This window comes from Macaca mulatta, chromosome 4 (genome assembly GCF_049350105.2).
Source record: "Macaca mulatta isolate MMU2019108-1 chromosome 4, T2T-MMU8v2.0, whole genome shotgun sequence".
Taxonomy (NCBI): domain Eukaryota; kingdom Metazoa; phylum Chordata; class Mammalia; order Primates; family Cercopithecidae; genus Macaca; species Macaca mulatta.
Window position 1 is genome coordinate 143,029,786 of NC_133409.1, and position 27,079 is coordinate 143,056,864.

Consider the following 27,079-nt stretch of genomic DNA (forward strand, 5'->3'; position numbering starts at 1 on the left):
AGGCAGAGAGGTGGGTTTGGACTTGTGCTTGGAGTTTGAGCTGTGCTCTTCACATTTATTGAGATTTGGTCTTCAGTGCTTTTAAGACTTCTTTCTGAATGTCTGCATGTGAGTATGTGCGTGTAGATGTGTTTGTGTGAATGCGCTTGCGTGAGAGAGAGACAGGAATAGAGAGGCAGAAAGACAGAGGCAGGGAGGCACAGGGATAGCCCATCCAAGATGCTAGAGGTGGGGTCTCTCTCCAGTTCAGACTGCGACTGCTTCTCCCCTCAGACCGGGGTTCCCTGAGGACGGGGCTTTGTCTCCCTCAGACTGCGGTTCCCTGAGGTCAGGGCTGTGTCTCTCTTCAGACTGGGGCTCCCTGGGGACAGGGCTGTGTCTCCCCTCAGACTGGGACTCCCTGAGGACAGGGTTGTGTCTCCCCTCAGAATGGGGGTCTCTGAGGACGGGGCTGCATCTCCCTTAGTCTGGGGGTCCCTGAGGATGGGGCTGTGTCTCCCTCAGACTGGGGCTCCCTGAGAAGCTGGTACCCTGAGGACTGTTTTGTACTCTGCATATGTGTCTCCCACATATATGGGATGAGTTCACTTTCCCTGAGTTGCGGCAGCTTCTGTAGAAACACTTAGGAAACAGCAGTCTGTTTCTGGGCTGGAGTTCAGGGAGGTCTGGCCTGCGTCTTCTTAACAGACGTGACTCTGGGATTCCCCGAGGGCTGCCCAGACTCTGCCCGCTGAGTCCTGCCCCTCCATTCCATTCCCTCACTCTTCCCCTCCCGCTGCTGTGGGGCAGAGAGGGTTGGAGCGTGAGGTCTGTGGACTAAAGTCATCCCTGCCAAGCAGTCCTTCTTCTTGACTCCTCAGGCTCCAGCACACCAGATTCACGGGCTGAGTGAGGGACCAAAGGGCTTCACCGCGGGGCCTCCGGCATCCTGTCTTCGTGCCCTGCCCTGTGTGACAAGCTGTCTCCCCACTCAACCCTTGCCCTGTGTGGCTCCTTTCTTGCCTGTCATGAGCTCTCGCCTTGAAGGAGGTGTCCAGGAGCCATGAAAGATGGAAGAGAAGGACCAGGAATAAGAAGAAAAGAAAGATCACAAGAAGGGTGCTGCCTGGATCCAGCAGTCATACAATTAGGTGATGTGTGGTGAGTTTGTAAATTATCTCTCTTGTCACTTTTGCTTTGATGCAGAACAAATAGAACTCCCCATGGCATTTATGTCTCTCTAAGGCTGGCATCTTTGTTTTGCTCTCTCTTGTCTCCCGAGTGTCTAGACGCCCAGCGCATAGCAGGTGCTTGGTTAATGATGGCGGGACAAGTGACAGAGTCTCAGCCGGTTATGTTGGCATGGACTTTTGGACTCTTCTTCCAACAGTTCCAAGTCCTTCTCCAGCCCACCTTGCTCCCCGCACGTTCCTGGGGGGTTTCCCTTAGGGATCTCACAGGCTCTGTGGAACCCACTTTGAGAACGCCTGGAGGAGCTGCCCTCTTCAAATTCTAAGCTCCCGAGGAAGGAGAGAGAAGGAGGAGGAAGCGTGAAGTGAAGGGGACTCCGGTAATTTCGAGCTGGGGCTGAATGTGGGGGTTTGTGGTGGGAGGTGGAGGCTCCTCCAGCAGCAAGCCCCGCCCCAGCTCGGGGAAACCCGGAAGAGACCACTGAGAATCAAAGTTATGTACTCTGAAGGCTGATGAGCGCTCATTGGAGGGGAGGTGTCTGGGCAGGATCCCGGCAGCTGGGAGCTCTGAGGGTGTCGCGGGTAAGCGGAGCCACCTGCCCGTCTCTGGAGACCTCGAGCTCCCTCCCGCCCGCCCGTAGATCGTCACATGCAGCGCCACTGCCCCCTTGTGGTCACGCCGCCAGCAAAGCCGAAGCGTCCTGTCCCTGCTGTGAGGATGCTCTAAGTGCCTGGAAGACCAAGACCTCCCCAAAGCCAGATGCTCTCTGGCTGGGATCAGAACCAGATAACTCAGGGAATCTGCCTCTGGCTTCCCTTTTTCCTTCAGGCAAAGGCTCCCAAAGCAAGAACCATCAGAAACCAAAGCCACGTGGTGCAGTGTGTCCAGCCCCGGCCTGGGAGTGTAGAGACCAGGGCGTGAATACTGCTGTCCTCAACACGCTGTGTGACTTGGATAACTCTGATAGCCTCTCTGAGCCTCCATGTTCTTGTTGATAAAATGAGACTCACAGTTCCCATCCCACAGGCCTCAGGAGCTGTTGCCAGGGCTTCTGAAACACCTTTTGCAAAAAGCCCTGGGCAGAGAGGGGTGAGGCTGGAAGGCTTCTGCCCGGAGAAAACAGCGCTGGGGAGTTTGTGGGAGACAAAGGTGAAGAGGAGAGTGGGAAGGAGGAATTTGCAGTTGAGGGACCCCACAGACAGGCCCTCAGCATTCATCACCCCTTGCCTTTAAGAAACTCGTCTGCAAATCTCCCCAGACCCCAGCAATTCCCTACCCGGAGCTGGGACTATGTCCCACCTGCCCTCCTCTATTGAACCTCATGCTGGCCCCATGGTGAGACACTATAGCCAGACAGTAGAGCCCTCAGGTCTGCTGGACAACTGATGCACAGAGACCATCGCGTTTATTCTCCGCCAGCCCTGAGGTAATATATCAAGGATCGCCTTTCCTCCAGTTTCCAACTTGCTCCTCATTTCTGTCTGAGACCTCACTGGAAGCACCTTTAACATTCATGTTGCTCCCAGGCACCATGGCTCACGTCTGTAATCTCAGCACTTTGGGAGGCCGAGATGGGCCGATCACTTGAGACTAGGAGTTCAAGAGCAGTCTGGCCAACATGGCAAAAGTTCATGTCTAGTAAAAGAAAGAAAGAAGGAAGGAAGGAAGGAAGGAAGGAAGGAAGGAAGGAAGGAAGGAAGGAAGGAAGGAAGGAAGGAAAGAAGGAAGGAAGGAAGGAAGAGAGATTAGCCAGGCATGGTGGTGGGCGCCTGTAATCTAGCTACTTGGGAGGGTGGGGCACCAGAATCACTTGAACCCAGGAAATGGAGGTGGCAGTGAGCCGAGATTGCACTACTGCACTCCAGCCTGGGCAAGAATGAAACTGTCTCCACAAAGGTTAAAAAAAAAAAGAGAGAGAGAGAGATTCATGTTTCTAGCAACAGTCTCTTTGAGGGTAATCTAGGCTTTTTCTGTCATGCACCTTCCAATGCTTTTAGCCTCCACCCATTATCCAATTCCAAATCCACCTCCGCATTTTTAAGTATTTGTTATAGCAGCACCCCAGAACCACCTAGAAGCTACTGGGAGGCACAGGACAGATTTCTCCCTCAGAGCCCTCAGAAGGAACCAACTCCACTGACCTTGATCTCAGATTTCTGACCTCCAGAACTGTGAGATAGATTTCTGCTGTTTTCAGCTACCCAATTTGTGGTACTGTGTTATGGCACCAAGCACGTTAGTTTGCCCTAGCAAACGAATACACACCATTGCATCCTCTTTCAGCTACTTGGCTCTGTTCCTGCCTCCAGAACAGCCCCTCGTCTCCAGCTCTGCCTCCGCCCTCTATTCTTCGGTCTCTTCTGCAGGCCCTCACCACTTCTGTGGCATCCATCTTGAGTCTCTGCAATGATCCCAAATCCGATTCTAAGTCACTTCGAGGTCGATCACTGTCCTGACAATAATTGTCCCAGCTCACATTTCCTGCTCTATCACGTGGCAGGCACAAGATTACGTGTTTACTGCCGTTCCCTCGTGGAACCCTCACTTGAGGTAAGTGTGAGGACTGTCCCATTTTAAAGAAGATGAAACTGAGGTTCAGAGAGGCTAAGTAACTTGCCAAAGTCACATAGCTCATATACGTTGCGTTGTATGGAAATCTGTGCTCATAATCAGTGCACTCTCATGTCTCCTACATACTGTTCTGCCTCCCTCAGAGACATGGTTTCCAACCGCCTTCCTCATCACCACCTGGAAAGCCTTAGGTCTCCTCAAGTTCACTGTGTCTAGGAAGTTGATGATTCCTAGCTTGATGATTCCTCCCCTCCACACACACACACCACACACCAGTCCCTTTCTCCACTTCCTGTAATGGCCCTGGAGTCACACAGGCTGGAGACCTGGTTTCCCTTCAGCATTCTTCCAGGGCATCTCAGAGCTTGGGAGAGGCTGGGACCGCTTCTTCTTTTGAGGCCCTAGTATATATATTTTTTATTTTTAAGTTTTTATTGATTGATTTTTTTCTTGAGACGGAGTCACGCTGTATCGCTAAGGCTGGAGTGCGGTGGTATGATCTTGGCTCACGGCAACCTCTGCCTCCTGGGTTCAAGCGATTCTCCTGCCTCAGCCTCTCGAGTAGCTAGAACTACAGGCGCGGGCCACCACACCCAGATAATTTTCGTATTTTTAGTAAAAACGGGTTTCACTATGTTGGTCACGCTGGTCTCGAACTTCTCACCACAAGTGATCTGCCCACCTCGGCCTCCCAAAGTGCCCGGATTACAGGCATGAGCCACCGCACCTGGCCTGATTGATTGATTGATTTTTAAAAATTTTAAATACAGTAGTATTCAGTTTTTTGGTGTTTAGTTTTTATGAATTTTGACATAGGCCTAGATTCTGGTAACCATCACTACAAATATGCTACAGAACCATGGCAGCACCCTGGGGAGTGCCAAGCCCTGGAAACCGCTGACCTGTTTTCTGTCCTGTATTCATTTCCTGTGGCTATGGTAACAAATTACCACAAACTTAGTGACTTCGAAAACTGATATTTATTCTCTCAGAGTTCTGGAGTCCCAAAGTACAACTTCAACATCATGGGGCCACAGTCAAGGTGTCTGTAGGGCCACATTTCCAACACCAACATTTCTAGGGGAGAATCCATTCCTTGCCCCTTCCAGCTTCCAGTGGCTGCCAGCATTCCTTGACTTGTGGGCACATTAGCTTAATCTTCATGGCTAGCATCTCCGAGTCTCTCTCTCAGTTCCCTCTTCCTATGACCAATTCCTCTGTGTCAAATCTCCTTCTGCCTCGGTCTTATAAGGACACTTGTGATTGCATTAGAGGCCCACTTGGATAATCCAGAATTATAGCCTCGTCTCAAGATCCTTAATTTAATCACACCTGAAAAATTCTTTTTTGCCAGATGCATTAACATTCACAGACTCCAGTAATACCTTTTGGGGCATTACTTAGCTTAGTGCATGTCCCTATCACCTTTTTCAGCAGGCCATATGAGTGGAATCATACAGTATGTAATCTTTTGAAACTCAGCATAATGCCTTTGAGATCCATCCAAGTTGTTACATGCATCTGTAGTTTGTCCTTTTTTATTGCTACTTTTATTATTTTTTATTTTATTTTTATATATTTTTTGAGACAGAATCTTGCTCTATTACCCAAGCTGCAGTGCAGTGGCATGATCTCAGCTCACTGCAACCTCAGCCTCCTGGGTTCAAGCAATTCTCCTGCCTCGGCCTCTCGAATAGCTGGGGCTAAAGGCGCATGCCACCTCACCTGGCTAATTTTTGGGTTTTTAGTAGAGATGGGTTTTCACCATGTTGGCCAGGTTGGTCTCGAACTCCTGGCCTCAAATGATCTGCCTGCCTCAGCCTCCCAAAGTGCTGGGATTACAGGCATGAGCCACCGTGCCTGGCCAATTTTATTTATTTTTTTTATTGTACGATTTGTTTATTTATTGTATAGATGTATCACAGTTTATTTGTTCATCAATTGAAGAATATTTGTGTTATTCCCAATTTGGGTTATTTTGAACTGTGCTGCTATAAACACTTGTGGATGAATTTTTGTATGAACAAATTTCATTGCTCTAGAACAAATACCCAGGAGTGGGAATGTAAGGTTGTGTGGTAAGTGTATACATAACTATAAGAAACTGACAAACCATTTCCAGAATTGCTGTACTATTTATTATTCCCACCAGCAACATAGGAAAGTTGCTCCTACATCCTTGACAGCACTTGGTATTGTCAGGTATTCAAAAAATGTTTAGCCATTCTACTAGGTCTATAAGGATACATCATGGTGATTTTAATTTTGTATTTCCCTAATGACTAAATGATGTGCATGTTTTCATGTGTATGTTGTCATCTGAATATCTTCTTTGGTGAAATGTTGATTCAAACTTTTTGTATTTTTTTTTTTTTTTTTGAGATGGAGTCTCCCTGTGTCACCCACACTGGAGTACAGTGGAGCAATCTCAGCTTACTGCAAGCTCCGCCTCCCGGGTTCACGCCATTCTCCTGCCTCAGCCTCCTGAGTAGCTGGGACTACAGGCGCCCACCACCTCGCCCGGCTAATTTTTTGTATTTTTAGTAGAGACAGAGTTTCATCATGTTAGCCAAGATGGTCTCAATCTCCTGACCTCATGATCCTCCCGCCTCGGGCTCCCAAAGTGTTGGGATTACAGGCATGAGCCACCGCACCCAGCCCTTTTTGTCTGTTTTTAAAAATCAGGTTGTATGTTTCTTATTGAGTTTTGACAGTTCTTTGTATATTCTGGATACGAGTTCTTTGTCAGACAAATGATTGGCAAGTATTTTCTCTCCCATTCTGTGGCTTGAATTTTCACTGTCTTAATACTGTCCTTAGTGGAGTAAAGTTGTTAATTTTGATGAAGTTAACTTTATCTTGTTTTCTTTTGTGGATCATATTGGTGTTATACCTGAGAACTCTTTGGCAAACTCAAGGTCACAGAGATTTTTTCCTGATGTTTTCTTATGACAGTTTTATGATTTTACATTTTATATTTAGGACTATGATCCATCTTCGGTTAATTTTTATTTTTTTTATTTTTTTATTTTTATTTTATTTTATTTATTTATTTTTTTGAGACAGAGTCTCGCTTAGTCGCCCAGGCTGGAGTGCAATGGCATGATCTCAGCTCACTGCAAGCTCCGCCTCCCGGGTTCACGCCATTCTCCTGCCTCAGCCTCCCGAGTAGCTGGGACTACAGGTGCCCGCCGCCTCGCCTGGCTAATTTTTTGCATTTTTAGTAGAGATGGGGTTTCACCGTGTTAGCCAGGATGGTCTCGATCTCCTGATCTCGTGATCCGCCCGCCTCGGCCTCCCAAAGTGCTGGGATTACAGGCGTGAGCCACCGCGCCCGGCCTGGTTAATTTTTATATAAGAGGAGAGTTATAGGTTCATTTTAAAAGTATATGTCTATCTACTTGTCCCGCACCTTTGTTTGTTTGTTTGTTTGTTGTTTGCTTGTTTGTTTTTTAAGACAGGGTCTTGCTATGTTGCTCAGGCTGTTTCAAGCTCCTGGGCTTAATCGATCCTCCCACCTTGACCTCCCAAAGTACTAGGATTACGGGCATAAGTCACCATGCCCAGCCTACCATTTGTTGAAAACATACTACTGAATTGTCTTTGCACTTTTGGAAAAAATCGATCATATTTATGTGAGTCTGTTTCTGGACTCTGCTCCACTGAGCTATACGTCTACCCTTCCCCAATACCACATTGTTTTGATTACCATAGTTTATAGCATGTCTTAAAATCAGGTCATGTAAGTCTTGCCATTTTAATTTCCTTTTTAAAAAAAAATGTTGGCTATTCAAGTTAGGTTTTTTTGGTGTTCTTTTCATATAACTTTTGGAATCAACTTGTCTATATTTACAGAAAATCTTGTTTGCGTGTGTCTTTGTAATTGCATGTTCAAATTGGAGACAACCCAAAAGTTTGCATGTGATACTCTTTTGAATGTGAGTCTTGGCCACAAAGCCTTTTCATCTCATTCCATAGAGGACCCAGGTCACTCTCTTTGGCCACCCCCTATGCAGTTACCAGATCTTGTTAATTCGTTCTTCCGTTAGCTGTCTCATTTGAGTCCGCTTCTTGTCATTGTCAAGGGCACTGCACAGTTGCAGCCCCTAAGATCTCACCCCTGAATCGGTGTAGTGAGTTCCCACTGCTCCTTGCTTACTCACACTGCCTTTTCTGCATCTTGCTGAGATCTTCTCTACCAGGAATCTTCGCTGGCTCCCCTTTGCCTGCTGAGCCAAATCCAGATGCTTCAAGTTGGCACTCAAGGTCCCTTCAGTCTGTCTTCTCCCCACCCTTCCAGCCTTCTGTTTTCCTCCATCTTCATGACACCTCCCCGGTCACAATGGGAGGACCCATCCTCTCCTGTGAGGGCCTGGAGTTTTCTGCCTAGTTGTTTTTGTACTTGTGATTCCTTCTGCCCAGTGTGCCCACCCCCCACTCTTCTCTGACTGCTCACATCCTGCTGATTGGTGCAGTTGACCACCGGCTTATTGAGCATTTTACTAAAGATGCCCCAACAGATGGAAACACCCCTGTCCTGGGGACTGAATGTGGACACAAGTAGCTGAAGTACTAGGTAATGTATGCTAAATGCCTGACCATAAGGGCTTGGCAATACAGAGAAGGGAAGGCGAGTGCTTTGAGAGAGAATCAGAGAAATTCCCTTCAAGGCCTCAGCCAAATTGCCTCGTGGAAGCAGACCTACCTCTCAATAGCCTAAAGAGTGGCTGTGTGTATGTGTGTGGGGGTGCGATGACTGACAGATGGCACGTCTAGGAACTCTACCATTAGCTTATGAAGAGAGCTTAGTGAACTCTTTGGTGACTAGTAATATTTCTTCATCTGTATCATAGTGAGCTAGCTTAATAAACAATTGTTTGTTTTGATTAATCAGAGAAAAGAGTCTATATCATCTCAGAGTTCAAGAGATCTGAGGAAATACCAGGTATATCTCACACAAATTTTACAGAACTAAAAGGAAAGGTATATAGGTACTCATTACCTGACTCTGAAAGAGAAAATGGTTGAAAGAGTTTGAGGAATGAAAATCGAGTCTCATGATGGCAAATTATTGCTTGAGGAAGAAAAAAGAATGGAATGTGAAGACACTGATGTGTCTTCTTTATCTTTCTATCCCCACTGCCCACATCAGCAATGTGCACTTGATAGGCGAGTACTTGGCTCTCTGTATTTGTTCTTGAATTATCAAAAAAAGTCAAGTGGAAAATTATTGGTTTAGTTTTGCAACCCAGAAGTATGCACACAGAACAGAAGCTTGCTTAGGAGAGCCGTATGACTGCAGCACTCTCACCTTGTGGTAGTATTCATGAATTACTAAACTTCATGAAAGGCTGAACTTTCATGAAAACCTAACTTCTTCTTCTTCTTCTTTTTTTTTTTTTGATGGCGTTTTGCTCTTGTTGCCCAGGCTGGAATGCAATGACATGATCTCGGCTCACCACAACTTCCTCCTCCCGGGTTCAAGCGATTCTCCTGCCTCAGCCTCTTGAGTAGCTAGGATTACAGGCATGTGCCACAACGCCCGGCTAATTTTGTATTTTTAGTAGAGATGGGGTTTCTCCACGTTGGTCAGGCTGGTCTCGAACTCCCGACCTCAGGTGATCCACCCGCCTTGGCTTCCCAAAGTGCTGGGATTACAGGCATGAGCCACCGCGTCCAGCCTAAGACCTAACTTCTTGAGTATTAAAGTATCTGTCCCTTACAAAGATTTTGCTAGCACTTCCCTGCCAGTTCCTCCTCCTTCTCTCCAAGATCTCAGCCAGCGGGGCTCCCACTAATGCTTCTAAGTTATGTCATTTTCAAGCATCTCTTCTTAATGCACTGAGGTCTTCAAACCCATTTAAAATGCAAAATGATCATTTGGTGTTACCACTGAAGCCTCTAGGACCCTCTCCAAAATAGGTTTCATTCCGGGATCTAGAACAGGTGTTTTTAACTTGGGATCCAAGGATGGGCTTCAGGGGGCGCATGAACCCTTTGAAATTGTGAAAGTGTATAAACATACGCATATGTCTTTCTTTTATTTGAGGAGATATCTACATCATTTGCTCAGATTCTCGAAGGGGTCTGTGACTACAAAAAGATGACAAAATCCCTGTTCCAGGATGACACGGGCCAAAGCTGACTCTAAAAGGACAGGGACTTGTTGTTTAAATAAACAAGACAGAAAAATGTTAAAGGTATTTTTGAACTTCTAAACATGATACGAGATTTTTTTTTTTTTTTTTTTGACAGAGTCTCACACTGTCGCCCAAGCTGGAGTGCAGTGGCATGATCTCAGCTCACTGCAAGCTCCGCCTCCCGGGTTCACGCCATTCTCCTGCCTCAGCCTCCCAAGTAGCTGAGACTACAGCCACCTGCCACCACGCCCGGTTAATTTTTGTATTTTTAGTAGAGACAGGGTTTCACCGTGTTAGCCAGGATGGTCTCGATCTCCTGACCTCATGATCTGCCTGCCTCGGCCTCCCAAAGTGCTGGGATTACAGGCGTGAGCTACCATGCCTGGCACATGATACGAGATTTTATCTCTCTTCCTTTCCTCTACTTCCCTGCTCTTGACACCCTCATCTCCCCAAGACTCCTCCCCACCCCTGTCATGAGGGAGGGAATTCAAACCTTATTTGCAGATAAGTGACCATCTGTCCTTCCAAAGGTTTATGGAGAAAAGGAAGAATTTTATAGCCTCCTGGGAAGACAGATTAATCCAAATTAGCTCGAGGCAAAGGAATCAGCCTATTCAAGATAACACCATTAAAAAAAAAAAATACCCTCCTTATTTGTCTCCAGATCAAGTGCCTGAGCTCTGCATGGGAAGCTGATGAATGATTTAGTTATGCTTTCCGTTTGGGGAAAGTGCCTGCTTTTATCTCTGTGATTGCTTCTTTATTTGGCAACCCACAAACTTATCTGTTTTCCCTAATATAATTGCCTGGCCCCTCTCTGCAGCTCTCAGTAATGTCAGCAGGGCTATCTTTCCGTTTTCCTCTGGAGTTTAATATTGTTTAAGCAAACTAATTGGACTCTATTTCATTTTGCTTTATTTTCCTGCACCAGACCTAGCAATCGGCTGTTTGGGTTTTGCTTGTTTTCTTCCTTCACAAAGTTTCACTGATGAAGTTCCCAAGGAAATTGGATATTGTTCTTTCTCCCCTCTCTTTTCTTTCCTTATGTAAACATTTATCTTCCACTTGCAGTGGGCCAGGCATAGCTCTACATGAGATGGGATTTACAGAGGTAAATAAGGCTCAGGCCCTGTCTTCAGGGACAAACTTTGTCCTTCCCTAGCCAGAGCCTCCAGTGACAACTGTGCAGGTTGTTACTGTACAAGGGACAGCAGGGGGCTGAGATCCAGCTGCCACTCTGCTTGCCACTCATACACCCTGATGCAGGCCCATATCCATGGGGAGGAAGTGGTGCCTTTTCCTACTTGCAAAAAGGCACCTTATGGGCTAGAAGCAGTTCTACCCCTAGTATATAGTCGTTATCTACTAGAATGAAGGAATATTAATATCCTAGATATCCAATTAGGAGTCTAGCATTTTTAAGTGTTGTCCTGAATTTGCAGGAGCTTCTCTGAACCTCAGTTTCCTCATCTGTGTAATGAGGGTGTTGGACTCAAAGATCTGTAGGGACACATTCACTTCAGATGCTCAAACACTATTACTCATCAAAGTTAACTGACACGATTCCACTCATCTCTCCATCCATCTCTCTGTTTCGAGAAGATGAGGCATCTAGGGTGAGTGGCAGGGTGAAGGTATTGTGGGAAAGAGATGCCACCTGGTGAGACCATTTCCAGCAAAACTACTTTCATGACACACTTCTGCCTTCAACAAAGACCTTTTCCCTCCCACCTGAGAGTCAAGGTATTTACATGTCCCACTTCAGAGAGCAGCCATCATATTATTATAGATGCAATCAATAGTCAGCGCCTGCAGCCAGCCATACGTCTCAGGGAGGCGTGGGCAGATCCCCCCACTGCCTTGACATGAAATATTATTATGGCCATAAAGACTAATGAACTTCTCCCTCCCAGTCCCTGACCCAGTGAGGGGTGGTGGATGTTTATGTAATCAAAGCATCAGCAGCTCAAATGGGAGGCAACAGACAATTATAAATATTGACCTTGGCCACATGGAGAGGGAATAGAGCCACAGTCAAGGTATTAAAACAGTACAGTGTGGGTGAAGTGCTGACGCTGGAAGAGGGTGATAGCTCTGCTGGGGAATCATTCTTCTGGGTACCCTGTGCTGGGTGCTTGAATAGTTAGGCCAGGGGTTTTTAGCTCCATGGGAACACCTTGCTTTTTTCAGCTTCATTTATTTTATCTTTTAAACCCAGCCCTCTACCAAAGAGGACTTACAATGGCTAGCAATTAAGACATGTCAAAGTAAACTTAAAATGAACCAGAGGCTGAGCACAGTGGCTCATACCTGTAATCCTAGCACTTTGGGAGGCCAAGGGGGGAAGATCATTTGAGCCCAGAAGTTTAAGACAGCCTGGGCAATATAGCGAGACCCCATCTCTACAAAAATAAAAATAAAAAATTAGCCAGGCATGGTGGCACATGCCTGTAGTCCCAGCTACTCAGGAGGTTGAGGCAGGAGGATTGCTTGAACCTGGAAGGTTGAGGCTGCAGTGAGCCATGATCTCACCACTGCACTCCAGCTTGAGCAACAAAGTGAGACCCTGTGTCAAAAAAAAAAAAAAAAACACAACAACAAAAAAATAATGAACTGGAAAGTTGTAAAGCCTCATTGTAGGCATCATCATTCATTTTTTTTTTTTCCATTCATTAATCTACTTGCTGAAATAACAATTTGTGACTTCACACCCAATGCTGTGCTTGGTACTCAGTTTAATTCATATGGTCCTTGTTGTTTAGGAGTTTACAAAGTGACCAAGGATAAAGGTGTATATTAAGAAACTGCAGAGAAACTAGAGATCCTGGTTTAGGGATTCAGGATGGGCTAAGAGTGAAAAGACCCAGACTTTAGTCCCTACTGCACTGCTTCTGACTTGTGTGACCTCAGGGCCTCAATTTCCTCCAGGGTAAAATGGGTAGTGGGACCAGGTCAGTGGTTATTAATCTTCAGTGGGCATTAGAGTTCTCTAGGGAACTTGTTAAAGCTGCGGATGGCTGGGACTCCCAGAGAGTCTGCTTTAAAATGTCTGTAGAGGAGGCTGGCATCTGCACTTTAAAACTCTCCCCACCCCAACCCTGGTGGGGTTCTGATGCCAGAGTCTCTGGACATACTTTGAAAAATTCAGGGGCCAAATACTCTAAATAAAGGTTATTCTCTGGGCAAAAATGCAACAGTTTATGGTAGGCAGAGGGTAACAGAATGGGAAAATGAAAGGGTCAAGGGAGGACAGAGAAGGATGGTTTCAGTGTGTGGGCTGGGCCAGGATCTGGGGCTCCTTAGAGGAGCTGAGACCCCAGCTACCCCTTGCAAGATGTACACGGCTTGGTTGTTGCTGTGGTTTGGCTTTCTTCAATTCTCTCAGGAGGACAGCTGTGCTTTCTAGCTGTCGGTACCACTCTGGGAGTAAGTACACAGGAGCTGTTGACCAACGTTTTGGGATTGCTACTTGTATTCATCAATGAAGTCATTTTCTACTGTTAGAATGGGAACAATTTGTGTGTGTGTGTGTGTTTGAATTTAGGAAAGAAAAGTTATTCAAACATATTATATTTTTCCTAACACGTAAAAACATGTATCAAGGCCGGGAATGGTGGCTCACCCCCGTAATCCCAACACTTTGGGAGGCCAAGGTGGGCGGATCACTTGAGGTCAGGAGTTTGAGACCAGCCTGGTCAAAGTGGTAAAACCTGTCTCTACAAAAAATACAAAAATTAGCCAGGTTTGGTGGCATCCACCTGTAGTCCCAGCTACTTGGGGGGTGCTGAGGCAGGAGGATCACTTGAACCTGGGAGGTCAAGGCTGCAGTAAGCCAAGATTGTTCCACTGCACTCCAGCCTGGGGGACAAAGTGAGACCCTGTCTCAAAAAAAAAAAAAAAAAAAAAAGCCAGAAAAAATGCCCCTGAAGGTACTAAAATATATAGCTCTTTCCTTTCTTCTGAGGTTTGGTGCTTTCTGTCAACTTGGCATGGTATTTTTTACTTGCCACTTAAGGTAAATCTCAGTAAAGAAAAATTAAAAATTGTAATTATACCATTCATCTTTACATTATCTAATGGCAGTTTTATGTATGTATTTAGAGACAGGGTCTTGCTGTCCCCCAGGCTGGAGTGCAGAGGCACAATCACAGTGATCACGTGGATCACAGTGAGCCACGTTTGCACCACTTCACTCCAGTCTGGGCAAGAAATGAGACCCTGTCTCAAAAAATAAAAATAAATGAAAATAAATGAAAAATAAAGATGTATCAATGACCCAAACTACAAGAACTAAAACTAGAACAAGTATGTAGCAGGATAAAGCTTTAGAGGTGATCTTCATGTTAATAAATACAATTGTTTTCCCTTCTACAAAATTCAGAGTCGACTTGCTTGGTCAGCAAAAAAGAAAAAAAAAAAAAAAGAACATTTAAAATAGTAAGCCCAAGTCTAATATTCAAGGTAAAGGCATATTTCATTTTGAAGCATATGAAAAGTTTTAAAAATTCTATTCAGGGACTCAGGCTAAAAGTCCGAGAGAATCCCCTGAAATGTCCTGTATACAACATTGAGAACAAATGCATGTAGGAGGCAGTGCAGACACTGAAATGTGAAGGCAACTCCTTGGATGGCCATGGGGTTGGGAGGAGTCAATGGGAACCAGAAGGAATGCATCATTTTAGGCCAAGAAACGATGAATCTAGAAAGTAGGTGTCCATGAAATACTTGAAGGATCCTCATTCCCGATGAAAGTCCAGGGAATCTTCTCTTGGTCAGGAAGAGCAGGCCCAGGAGGAGTCTGGGAGGAAAAAACATGGAGGTGCCTAAGGTTAGGTTAGGAGGTGGTACATTCACCCAGGACAATGGCATCCTCTCTTTGGTGAGATCATGCTGGTATTCCTGGGACAGCATCAACTATGTCATCCATCACGGTGGAATGTGAGAGGCTTCCAGAGCTAGGTAGAGGTTGACTGACAGTTGCAAATTCCCTTCTAGATCCCACTCTTAGAGACAAAAGGATTCGCCCAGATAGCCCATGATGACTTGTGGGATGGAGCCAGGGCTGGCCTTCTGGGTATGCGGTGTGTGCAGTGGCACATGGCCCTGTGCTCAGATAGGCCTCATGCTTGCTCTAATGCTCTGCTGTTGTCTTCTTGAAACTCTTCCTACTTTTCTCTTTGAACTCGTGTTTTGGTTTTCTGAGCACAGAATTCTGGTGGGCCTTCTATGCATAGGAGTTAAGGGAGACAAGACAGCAAGAGCAAGGTAAGCGTGCTCTGTCTATGAATGGGTAAGCTGAGACCACACTTTCCCTTTGAATCACAACTTGCCTTAAATGCAGAAAGAAGGCAATGGTGTTCTAAGAAACAGAAAGGACCAAGGAACTCTGTCCCGTCCTCATTCACATCCTGTTCACTCATGCCACCTCCCTGTATTTGCCAGCCACGGACACTGACAATTATGACACAGAAGGAGAGGGAAAGACAGGACAGCACATGGTTCCTTTTACCTTCAGTCCTTCCTCACTCCTCAGTCACCTGAAGAGAGAGCATGCTGGTGGAATGTTTGTATATCGGAAGTGAAATAAAAAACTGTTTAGTTTTGCACAGTATTTCCATTTTTTCTGATACGAACTAAATAATATATACATATATGAGCTAAAAACATGAGAATTGTGTCGTTTCAGTGATTCTGCATATGAGATAAATGCTCTTATATTTGCATTTAAAATTGTCATTGGTGGGCTGGGTATGGTGGTTCAGGTCTGTAATCCCCTTGGGAGTCCAAGGCAGGATGATCACTCGAGGCCAGGAGTTCAGCCTGGGAAACATAGCAAAACCACGTCTCTACAAAAAAAAAAAAAAAAAAAGTCAGGCATGGTGGTGTGCACCTATAGTCTCAGCTACCCAGGGGACTAAAGGAGGAGGATTGCTTGAGCCCAGGAGTTTGAGGCTGCAGTGAGCCATGATTGCACCTCTGCACTCCAGTCTGGGGGACAGCAAGATCCTGTCTCTAAATGCATACATAAAACTGCCATTAGATAATGTAAAGATGAATGATATAATTACAATTTTTAATTTTTCTTTACTGAGATTTACCTTAAGTGGCAAGTAAAAAATACCATGCCAAGTTGACAGAGAGCACCAAACCTCAGAAGAAAGGAAAGAGCTATACTATATATTTTAGTACCTTCAGGGGCATTTTTTCTGGCTCTTTTTTTTTCTTTATCTTTTTTTTTTTTTTTTTTTTTGAGACAGGGTCTCACTTTGTCCCCCAGGCTGGAGTGCAGTGGAACAATCTTGGCTTACTGCAGCCTTGACCTCCCAGGTTCAAGTGATCCTCCTGCCTCAAGTAGCTGGGACTACAAGTGTGTGCCACCATGCCCTGCTCTTTTTTTTTTTTTTTTTCTTTTTTTCTATTTTTGGTAGAGGCTGGGTTTTGCCATGTTGCTCAGGCTTTGCTTTTTAATCAAGAGACACACATTTTTATTTTGTACTGGTCCCAGCAACTCATGTAGCAGGCCCTGGGGAGAGGACACCTCCAGTTCTAGCATGTGGGCCAAAAGATAAGCTTTGGCACAGGAGAGCTCTCTGTAATAGGATTTGGTGATTGTGTCTTCCTGGAGTTATAGTCATTGGTGTTGGAAGCTTTGGTGTCTTGGTTTTCCTTGTATTAATTTCTGTCCAGGTCTGACAGTTTGCCTCTTCTTTCCAACTAAAGCTCTTTCTGCAGCACCAGCGGTATGCCTGCTGTCACGGACTCTCCGACCATTAAGAGCAATCTAGATCTTATTAGATCTCATCCCCCACCCACCCTGTAATTCATCCTCCAGTTCTTAAATTACTTGCTGATGAGCTTTCACTTCCTCTGCTGCTGAGAGCTCTTGCTCTCCCTCTTCCTATTCATTCTCCTGTAGAGCCATGCCTCTCTGCCTGTCCAGGGCATTCAGAACTTGTGCTTCAGCTACAAGGCTGTGCATCCATTTTCCAGGTGAGCTTTGATGAAATGCTGTGTCCAAGGTCCATGTCCAGCTTCTCTGTGCTTCCAGCTTATGCCTGACACGTCATCACTCAGTGGGAATTGGAAATGGACTCCACTGTTTCCAACCGTTCTTAATTTTGTCAAAGCAGTAGCTACTGTCTGTGTTTTCTGACTTTTTATCTTCTCACCCTGATCATCAGGTGTTTCAGCAGCTCAGAGTAATTATTCAAAATGAGAGTTTCATCCTTTTTGTGCAATAGAGCTTCTTCTAGGGCTTTCCAAGATTTCAAATACAATGTAATTCATTTCCTGAGCTCAGTATTTCATTCATTCCAACCTTTTCCTTCCCGAATAATAGTTGTTCCATGCCAACTTAAGTCTGGAATTTTTTCTTCTTGATCTTAGTAATGTCAAGACATTGTCTCTTCACTTTGCTTAGATAATCTTCGTTAGGGAGCTCCCCTGTCTGGAAGTTTTAAAATAAAATTACCTGTAAAAATGTGTAACCTGGTGGGGCATGGTGGCTCATGCCTGTAATCTCAGCACTTTGGGAGTCCAAGGAGGGTGGATCACAAGGTCAGGAGTTCGAGACCAGCCTGACCAACATGGTGAAACCCTGTCTCTACTAAAAATACAAAAATTAGCCAGGCGTGGTGGCAGGTGCCTGTAATCCCGGCTACTCAGGAGGTTGAGGCAGGAGAATTGCTTCAACCTGGGACACAGAGGTTGCAGTGAGCCCAGATCATGCCATTGCACTCCAGCCTGGGTGACAGAGCGAGACTCTATCAGGGGAACCCACTCCCAATGGTTATGTGGGTTCTTTTCTATTTCCTAGATATCTCAGCTGGTTTGAGAAATAAAGGGAAAGAGTATGAGAGAGAAATTTAAAGCTGGGTGTCCGGGGGAGACATCACATGTCGGCAGGATCCGTGATGTTCCCGGAGCCGTAAAACCAGCAAGTTTTTATTACCAATTTTCAAAAGGGGAGGGAGTGCACGAATAAGGTGTGAGTCACAGAGATCACATACTTCACAAGGTAATAAAATATCACAAAGCAAGTGGAGGCAGGGGGAGATCACAGGACCACAGGATGGAGCGAAATTAAAATTGCTAATGAAGTTTCAGTCACGCATTGTCATTGATGACATCTTATCAGGAGACAGGGTTTGAGAGCAGACAACCTGTCTGACCAAAATTTATTAGGCGGGAATTTCCTCGTCCTAATAAGCCTGGGAGCGCTACAGGAGACTGGGGCTTATTTCATCCCTTCGACTTCGACCATAAAAGACTGCACGCCTTGAGGGGGCCATCTATAAACCTACCATCAGGGTGCATTCTCTTTCTCAGGGATGTTCCTTGCAGACAAAAAGATTTCGGCGATATTTCTCCTATTTGCTTTTGAAAGAGGAGAAATATGGCTCTGTTCCATCCGGCTCACTGGCGGCCAGAAGTCTTATCTCTGGTGTTCCCTGAACATTGCTGTTATCCTGTTCTTTTTTCAGGATGCCCAGATTTCATATTGTTCAAACACACATGCTCTACAAACAATTTGTGCAGTTGATGCAATCATCACAGAGTCCTCAGTTTATGAAGAAGATGATGGGATTAAGAGATTAAAGTAAAGACAGGCATAGGAAATCACAAGGGTATTGATTGGGGAAGTGATAAGTGTCCATGAAATCTTCACAATTTATGTTCAGAGATTGCAGTAAATACAGGCGTAAGAAATTATGAAAGTATTAATTTGGGGAACTAATAAATGTACATGAAATCTTCACAATTTATGTTCTTCTGCCGCGGCTTCAACCAGTCCCTCCGTTTGGGGTCCTGACTTCCCGCAACAAGACTCCATCTCAAAAGAAAAAAAAAAAATGATGTGTAACCTTTCCATAAAGTTTCAGCTTTCCAGTCTTCTTGACATTCTGTTCCCCAAACTATAAGCACATCTTTCTGTGCATTTGAATTGTTTCTTCAAGTCACCTGATTGTATCTTTAAGCCCAGATACTTCCTCAGGAAGATGTTTATTTTAGATCTTGATTTCTCTAAAAGATATCTTTGCTGCTTTGATGTTCTGTTCTGAATGGGATAACTTTTTATTTTGGAAACACACACCTACAGAAAAAGTTGAAAGATTAGTATAATGAATACCCCATATACTCCTCACCAGTATTCACTCATTATTTTCATTTCGCTATATTTTCTTTTTCCTTAGGTATGACATATCCTTTTTTTGCCTTGAAATTTGGAAGTAATTCCTAGATTTTGTGGCACTCCACTCCTATATATTTCAATGTAAATCATCTATAAATATAAGGATGTTTTCCTATACAACCATAATACCATGCTCACACCTCAGAAAATTAACAATAATTCCAAAATCTAAAATACAAACCCTATTAAAATGTTCTTATTTGTCCCCAAAATGAATCCAATAACTTTTAAGTGGTTTCTTTTAATTCTGCCAAGATCATTTTAAATTTCCGTGCGATCCATTGTTCAATCACTTGATATTTCCACTCATTATAGAAATAGTGTTCCCCTGAAGAAAATGGCAAGTATCCCACTCCCAAGAAGGGTAAACATTCCATATTCCCAGGGCGTCTTATAAAAATGCAGCCCGACCTTGCTTTCTCAGGCAGACTGGATAGTAGCATCATGGTATATCAATTTACAAATACTTAATCTCCACTGCTGTCAGACGTGGTTGCTTTTCTGCATTTATTTCTTGGCCGTATTGTGAAACACTGGTGTTTTCAAGCTCCTGTACCATTAAGTTACCATACTCTTTCAAAACATTTAAATCCTCTTCAGGCATTTCCATTCTGACAATGGACAGTCAATTTCTCTACTGGGCAATGTTCCTTGTGTAATTCATTATTATCTTCTGTTTTGAGCATCATTAGGGTTGAAGTTTGTCCTCCAATAGTTTCTCCAGGAAGGGTTTATAAGAACAATCTTTCCTAATTTCTTGCATACACAAAAATGCTTGATTTTAAAAATAAAAAGCCAGGTATAAAAATTTTAGATCACACTTTCTTTCTTTGAGATTTTAGGATTAGTTACACTGTCTTCTGGGGTTGCATGCTAATTTGGAGAAGTCTAAAGTTAATAAGTCATTTCTCTTAGCCTTTTTGCCTGGCTGTCCCAAAGACTATCTCTGAAGTACGGCAGTTTTGCTAGGACATGTCTCAGTGATGAGGACTTTTGTACATTTCTTCTGGAATCTGTTGTTCCTTTTCAATAGCTAGATTCATGTTCTCCTTGATTTCTGAAACATTTTCATAAATTGCATCTTTAAATATTTGTTCTGTTACATGATTTCTGTTTTTTTCTTCAGAGCCATCACTTACTGGTTTATTGTGTTTCATTGGCTTTTCTTGTCCTGCTCTTCATTGTTTCTTGTGTATTTTTCAATGAGGTGTAATGACATACAAAAACTGCACATATTTATGTGTACAGTTTGATAGATCAGTTTCAACATATGCATGCACCTACGAAACCATTGCCCCGGTCAAACTGCGAGCATATTCATCACCCCAAAAAGTTTCCACGTACCCTTTATAATCTCTCCCTATATCCCTTCCTACCCTTTTTTCCATTTCCATACACCACTGGTTTGGTTTGTTTTCTTTCACTTTAGTTGGCATTTTTCCAAAATTTTCTGCAACTGGTACCATACAATATACACTCTCTGGTCTGGCTTTTTTACCCAGTATAATTTTTTTATGAGATTTATCCATGTTGTTGCATGTATCAGTAGAAGTGGTGAGAGCAGACCTCCTTGCCTGGTACCTGATCTTAGGTGAGAACTTTTCCTCTAATCCTTCAGATAGTTCTTGCTCCCCCCTGGCCTCAGGTAATTTCCTCATGTGCATGCACTGATCAGTACACAGCAGAAGACTCAAGTCAGCCCTCTATAGATCTCTGGAGGGAGTGTGCGCTCTCTCTCTCTCTCTGTCTCTCTGTTTCTCTCTCGGTCTCTCTCTCTCTCTCTCTGTGTATGTGTGTGTGAGAGAGAGAGAAACAGAGAGACAGAGACAAAGAGAGACAGAGAGAGAGAGAGAGAGACAGAGACAGAAGCTGTCTTCTCTCTGTAATTATTTTCTGAAAACTCTAACCCTCAGCTGAACTGAGAGACCACCATGCTGTAACCAGGTTTTCCCCTCTCTGGGCCATGACTTCAAAACTCTCTCTGAGCAGTAACCTGGAGCAAGTGTGGGGCTCATGTTGTTTATTTCCCATTTCTCGGAGATCACTGAATGTCACTGTATGATATCCAATATCTTAAACATCATTGCTTCTCATTATTTCATCTGCTTTTTTAGTTAATTTTGTTTTTTTCAGGCAGAGGGTAAACCCAGTTCCTGTTAGTCCATCTTGTTTAGAAGCAGAAATCAACTTCATATAGACTTTTGATGAATAAACTTTAAATGAAGAGTGCTTTTCCTTGATTAGATACTTGCAGGCGTTCATGCAGGAAATCAGGTTCCAAGCCAGCAGGAACTTTCCTTATAACCCAGGGATGTGAGTTGGAGTCTTTACTTCTCTTCACATCATTCATACAGACTGGTACCAAAGAAATGGTCTGGTACCACAGAAAGCTTCTTTGCTCCCCCTCCCACACTGATTGTTTCCTGCAGACCTGGCTTGCCTGTGTCATTCCTCATGCGACCCCTTCTTTCTTCCTCAGGACCAAACCGGATGCAGGGAACCTCCAATTCCTGGTCTGAGCACCCAATTCTCACTCTTATAAGCAAAAGATCTGTGTTTTAAAACTTCAGGTGTTGCCAGGCATGGTGGCTCACACCTGTAATCCCAGCACTTTGGGAGGCTGAGGCAGGCAGATCATCTGAGGTCAGGAGTTTGAGATCAGCTTGGCCAACGTGGCAAAACCCTGTCTCTACTAAAAATACAAAAATTAGCCAGGAGTGATGGTGCATGCCTGTGACCCCAGCTGGTCAGACGCTGAAGCAGGAGAGTCGCTGGAACCCGGGAGGCGGAGATTGCAGTGAGCCGAGATCACGCCAGAGTGAGACTCCATCTCAAAAAACAAATAAACAAACAGCAACAAAAGAACTTCAGGTGTGCCCTAACACCTGGGATAGGTGTGCTTCGCCAGCTGCCTGAGATCTGCAACCTCTGCACTCTCTCTTCTCTTCCCTCCCTGGCTCTTCCTCTGTTTCTACATCCTTTGACATTCTTCCACCTATTTAGGGCTTCAGCTTTCTTACATTTTTTTTTTTTTTTTTTTTTTTTTTTTTTTTTTTTGAGACAGAGTCTTGCTCTGTCGCCCAAGCTGGAGTGCAGTGGCGCGATCCTGGCGATCCCGAGTAGCTGGGACTACAGGCGCCCGCCACCGCGCCCAGCTCATTTTTTGTATTTTTAGTAGAGACGGGGTTTCACCGTGGTTTCGACCTCCTGACCTTGTGATCCGCCCGCCTCGGCCTCCCAAAGTGCTGGGATTACAGGCGTGAGCCACCGCGCCCGGCCTTCTTACATTTTTATAAAGATAGAATTTGAATTTCTGTTTCTTGTTCTCCTTGTTGCTTTCAGGTTTCCTGAGTTTCCAGGAAACCTCTTTGTTGCTTTTAGGTGATTTCCAAGAAAATATCAACTTGAGGCCATCATCAGCAAACTGGAAGTCAGGGGCCATACAATTGCTATTGTTGCTCTGAATATATTTTTTACATCTCTATTAAGCCTGACAGTCTCTGACTGTGCTCAATTAATATTTGAAGACTGGCTATTGAACACATTCAGCAATCCCCTCATAACCTGGGTTTACATAGTTAGGTGGACCACTGCTTTCTCTTCACCTGAGATGCCCCAAATACATGGTCCACCTTTGCCGCCTTGAGTGTGGAGCTCCCCCAAGCACTGAAAGAGCTGTTGAAAGTCTAAGAAGATGAGGCTGTCTGAAGTTTGTCTTCTAGGAGTATGGGCTTTTGAGTTGGACAAACATGAATTTGAGATTCACCTGTAACATTTACTACTTCTTGTTGGACTTCATATTAGTCAGGACTCCCCAGAGAAACAGAACCAACAGGAGACACACACACACACACACACACACACACATATACATACATATATATACATATATATATTTATGATAGAGAGAGAGAGGGAATGCACTTTTTTAAGGAATTGGCTCACATAATTGTGGGGGCTGTTAAGTTCAAAATCTGCTGGGTGAGGCCAGTGGTTCACACTTGTAATCCCAGCATTTTGGGAGGCTGAGGCAGGAGGATTGCCTGTGCCCAAGAGTTCGAGACCAGCCCAGGCAACGTGGCAAGACCCCATCTCTAAATGAAAACAAAAACAAAAATCTGCTGGGTAGGCCAACAGGTTCCAGTAGTTTATATTGTAATCTTGAGTTCGAAGGCGGTCTGGAGACTGAATTCCTTTTTACTCAGGGGACGTCTTCAAAGGTCTTCATCTGATTGGATGAGGCCCAAACACTATGGAGAGTAATCAGCTTTACTCAAAATCTATTGATTTAAATGTTAATCATATATAAAAAATACCTTCATAGCAACATCTAGACTGGTGTCTGACCAAATGACTGGCCACTATCACCTAGTTGACACAAAATTCACCATCACAGACTTTGAGTCATTTATTCAGTCTCACTGAGTCTCATTTTTCTCATCTATAAGATTGGGTTATTATTATACCTTCCTCAGAGTGTTGTTGTGAAAATCAAATTGGATAAATATGTAAACCATCTAGCGTAGCATCTGGCAAATTGAAGGCAATAAATTCAAGCTACTCTTGTTTTGTCTAGAAGAGATGCCTAAGACAGTCTTCTGGAATCCAGCTCATGCCCTTCCACGTACCCCCATCCCCTGTCTGTCTTAAAAGGGCTGGAAGTTTCAAAATTACCTTTTTAGACTCCCTTGGAGCTAGAGAGATTTAGGCTGAGATACTTTCACGCAATTTTAGATGGAAGAGGTTAACCAGAAGGGGCAGATGTGGTTGCAATAGCCAGACACCAAGTTCCAGTTGTTGGTCACCAGCTTCATGGGCTCACAACAACCGTGGTGACAGCAGCAGGGACAGCAACAGCAGTTCCTGACCTCTGGCCTGCAGCTGTGGAAATGTGATCTTGATCCAATAGCCTCTGGGTGGCCCTGACATCTCTTCCTCCTGTAAGCACCTGATTGCTTGGATTAAGTCTGACTGTTTGGGGGTTGACAGAGTGGTTTCTGCTTTGTGCCCTGACTCCTACTTCCACAAAAGACCTTACTGAAAGTGGCTTCATGATGCTGTCCTCTCTGCATTTACCCACTAGGTTCAGGAAGGTTCCCTGGATCCTCCTTATCGGGCCCATCAGAGAGAGACAAGGCCCTGCGATTAGAGCTGTCGTGATGACCTAAGAAGCAGAGAAAGAATCGGCGACAGCCAGTCCAGCACAGGACATCGCATTAACTGCATTGGTGCTCGTGCATTGATTTAAAATCTCAGCATAGAACAGAGAGTTCCGCTAACCAGAATCTGCCATGAACATGATGTCCTGTCTCTGGATGTTGTTCAGCTCGGGGCTGGGTGTCTGTCTCTCAGCAGCCACAGGGCCCAGCCAGATTTTATTGCATTGCAATATTTATAACTGTAAACACTTGGGTGCATTTAAAGGAACGTCTCATTTAAAAAACCCCCACGTTTCTCAAATTAGGACACAAACCATAAACTTTTCATCAGAGGCTAGCAAAAAGTAGCTTCTCGACCTCTGATCCACTCCCCACTGTAGTCCAGTTTCAGGATGGGGATAAGAAAAAGTGATTTATAAAACTGCCTGTAGCACTGGTAGATGAGAACCACAGACACAAAGTTATTGGGCTGGTGGGTGCTGACTTCATAATGAACCCAAAGTTGAGCCCAAAGTTGAAGGTTAAGAAAACGGAGACAGATGGACCAGGAAACATGAAGACAGACAGGATATGACTGCTGCAGGCAGGGAGGGAAACACATCCTTAGCATTTTAATAACAACCTTCATCAAGTGCCTGCTGCGGATGTTTCACATGTGATCTTATTACTCCTCACAACAACCCTATCAACTAGGATTATTAATACCATCTTACTAGTGACAAAACTGAGGTTTGGAGAGACTAAGAGACTTCCTCTGGGATCCTGGCAGAAGCATGGATCCTCCGGGATCCATGAGGTGAAGCTAGAGACTGCAAGTGCAGAGCTTGGCTTGGAACACACTGTTGATTCTGGGCATGTTCAAAGGTGTTACACCAAAGAAGCAGATAAAAGCCAGTTTGGAAAATAACAAGTTTCGGAAATTCTGGGTTAATCAAAGTGAAACAGGTTGGATGTTTTGTGTGCTTATTTTCTGCTGCAGAACTTCTCAGAGCCTTTAACGATGCTACCGTGTTTTTGAGTCTTCAAAGAGAGGAGCAATTATGCAGTTCTTCTTGAATACCTTTGAGCACTGAACACATTTCTCATAGAGCATCTTCAGGGTTTAGTATCCCTCAAAGCACATTTTGGGAAATCCCACTTAGTTGAACTCAGGCCAAACTGTGGCTCATCAGTGTGGCTTGACCTAAGTGGGGGTGAGTGTGTGGCTGAGATATGTTGGCTTCTGTCTGCTGTCCTGCACTATCATTGTAGAGGAGAGCATGGTTGCCTGTCCGAATTCTGGGCCACTAGTGACTCCAGTCCAGCCTCTCCAGGAATTGTGAAGTGGGCGAGAAAACTGGCAGTGGTGGAAGACAAGGAGCCACGAGGCAGAGAGACTGATGGAGAGACAGGGCCTTTGAGAGATGTCCAGGGAGAAAGAAGAGTCTTTTGTTTTCACACAGTGTTTATGAAATTGTAATTTCCTAAAACAGTATTCTATATTCAATCTCAGACAAAATATCAAACAACTGAAATGGAGAGAAATGTGTGTCCAGCAGTGGGTAGTTTTTCAGTGCAGTTAAGAATAAACATGGACAGCGAGTAGCCCACACGCTGAGAAGGGAGGTCTCAACGAGAGCAGTTATCATTAAGTGAGTTATGCCAGAGTGCTCATAATTTGTGTTTATTTTTATTTCCTATCCTTCTGATAGAGACAGCTGTTATTTCTACACTGCTTCAGACAGGGCTGGCTACATAATTTGTGGGGCCCAGTGCAAAATGAAAATGCAGAGCTCCTCATTCGAAAAGCAGAATAAAAGTGCTGTTACATATACAAAAACAGAGAGCCTTCTCCTTTCTTCTGCACTCTCTCAACTTGTCATGGTGCTTTTTATTTGCTATTTAAAGTACAAAGAGGGAGTCATGCATGGTGATGCACACCTGTAGTCCCAGATACTCGAGAGGCTGAGGGAGAAGGATTGCTTGAGCCTAGGCATTCAAGAGCAGCCTGAGCAACTTAGTGAGACCCCATTTTACGTAAAGACTAAGTGATATGGTTTGACTGTGTCCTCACCCAAATTTCATCTTGAATTGTAGCCCCCATAATTCCCACATATTGTTGGGAGGGGGTTGGGCAGGAGGTAACTGAACCATGGAGGAGGTTCCCCTATACTGTTTTGGTGGTAATGAAGACGTCTCACTAGATCTGATGGTTTTATAAGAGGTTTCCCCTTTCACTTGGCTCTCTCATTCTCCTCTCTTGCCTGCTGCCATGTAAGACGTGCCTTTCACCTTCCGCCATGATTGTGAGGCCTCCCTAGCCACGTGGAACTGGGAGTCCGTTAATCCTCTTTTTCTTTATAAACTACCCAGTCTTGGATATGTCTTTATCAGCAGTGGGAAAACAGACTAACACATTAAGTAACTATGTAAAGAAAAACCAAGAAGCTTAAATTATTAGCCTAAAGGTTATGATTCCTTTTTTTATATTATACAGTGACAGTTTTAGACGCAGATTATTAAACCAAGAACAGAGGCTACTGAGTGAAGGACTCTGTGTGACTGCACAGGTCACATGTGCGTGAAGCCAGGCTTGGCTGCAGAACAAGAAGAAACATGACTTTTGTTTTCCAGGCTTGGCTGCAGAACAAGAAGAAACATGACTTTTGTTTTCCAGTGTTCAAGCAGCTGGTTCTATGCACTCCAGACAGACAGTGTAATCAGGTGTCTGACATTTACAGTGTTTCTCCTGTGGGAAGTTGGGGTACACTTTTGAGCACCAGAATCCACCTTTGAAAGATTATAATGACCGCTTCATTAGAGAGAGAAAGAGGAGCCTGCAAGAAAAATGTTTCTCTTGCACT

At 44.5% G+C, this 27,079-nt stretch overlaps 1 long non-coding RNA gene across 2 annotated transcripts; it reads left to right on the forward strand.

Annotated features, from left to right (window-relative positions):
• Window positions 1-734: 734 nt before the first annotated feature.
• On the forward strand, window positions 735-27,079 carry LOC144340366 (uncharacterized). Of its 2 annotated transcripts, none has more exons than XR_013416429.1 (3): window positions 735-1,140; window positions 1,262-2,596; window positions 24,161-27,079. It is a non-coding gene; the product is annotated as an uncharacterized LOC144340366 (long non-coding RNA). The 2 variants fall into 2 exon arrangements; XR_013416428.1 differs by having other exon boundaries at window positions 1,269-2,596; window positions 24,161-27,078.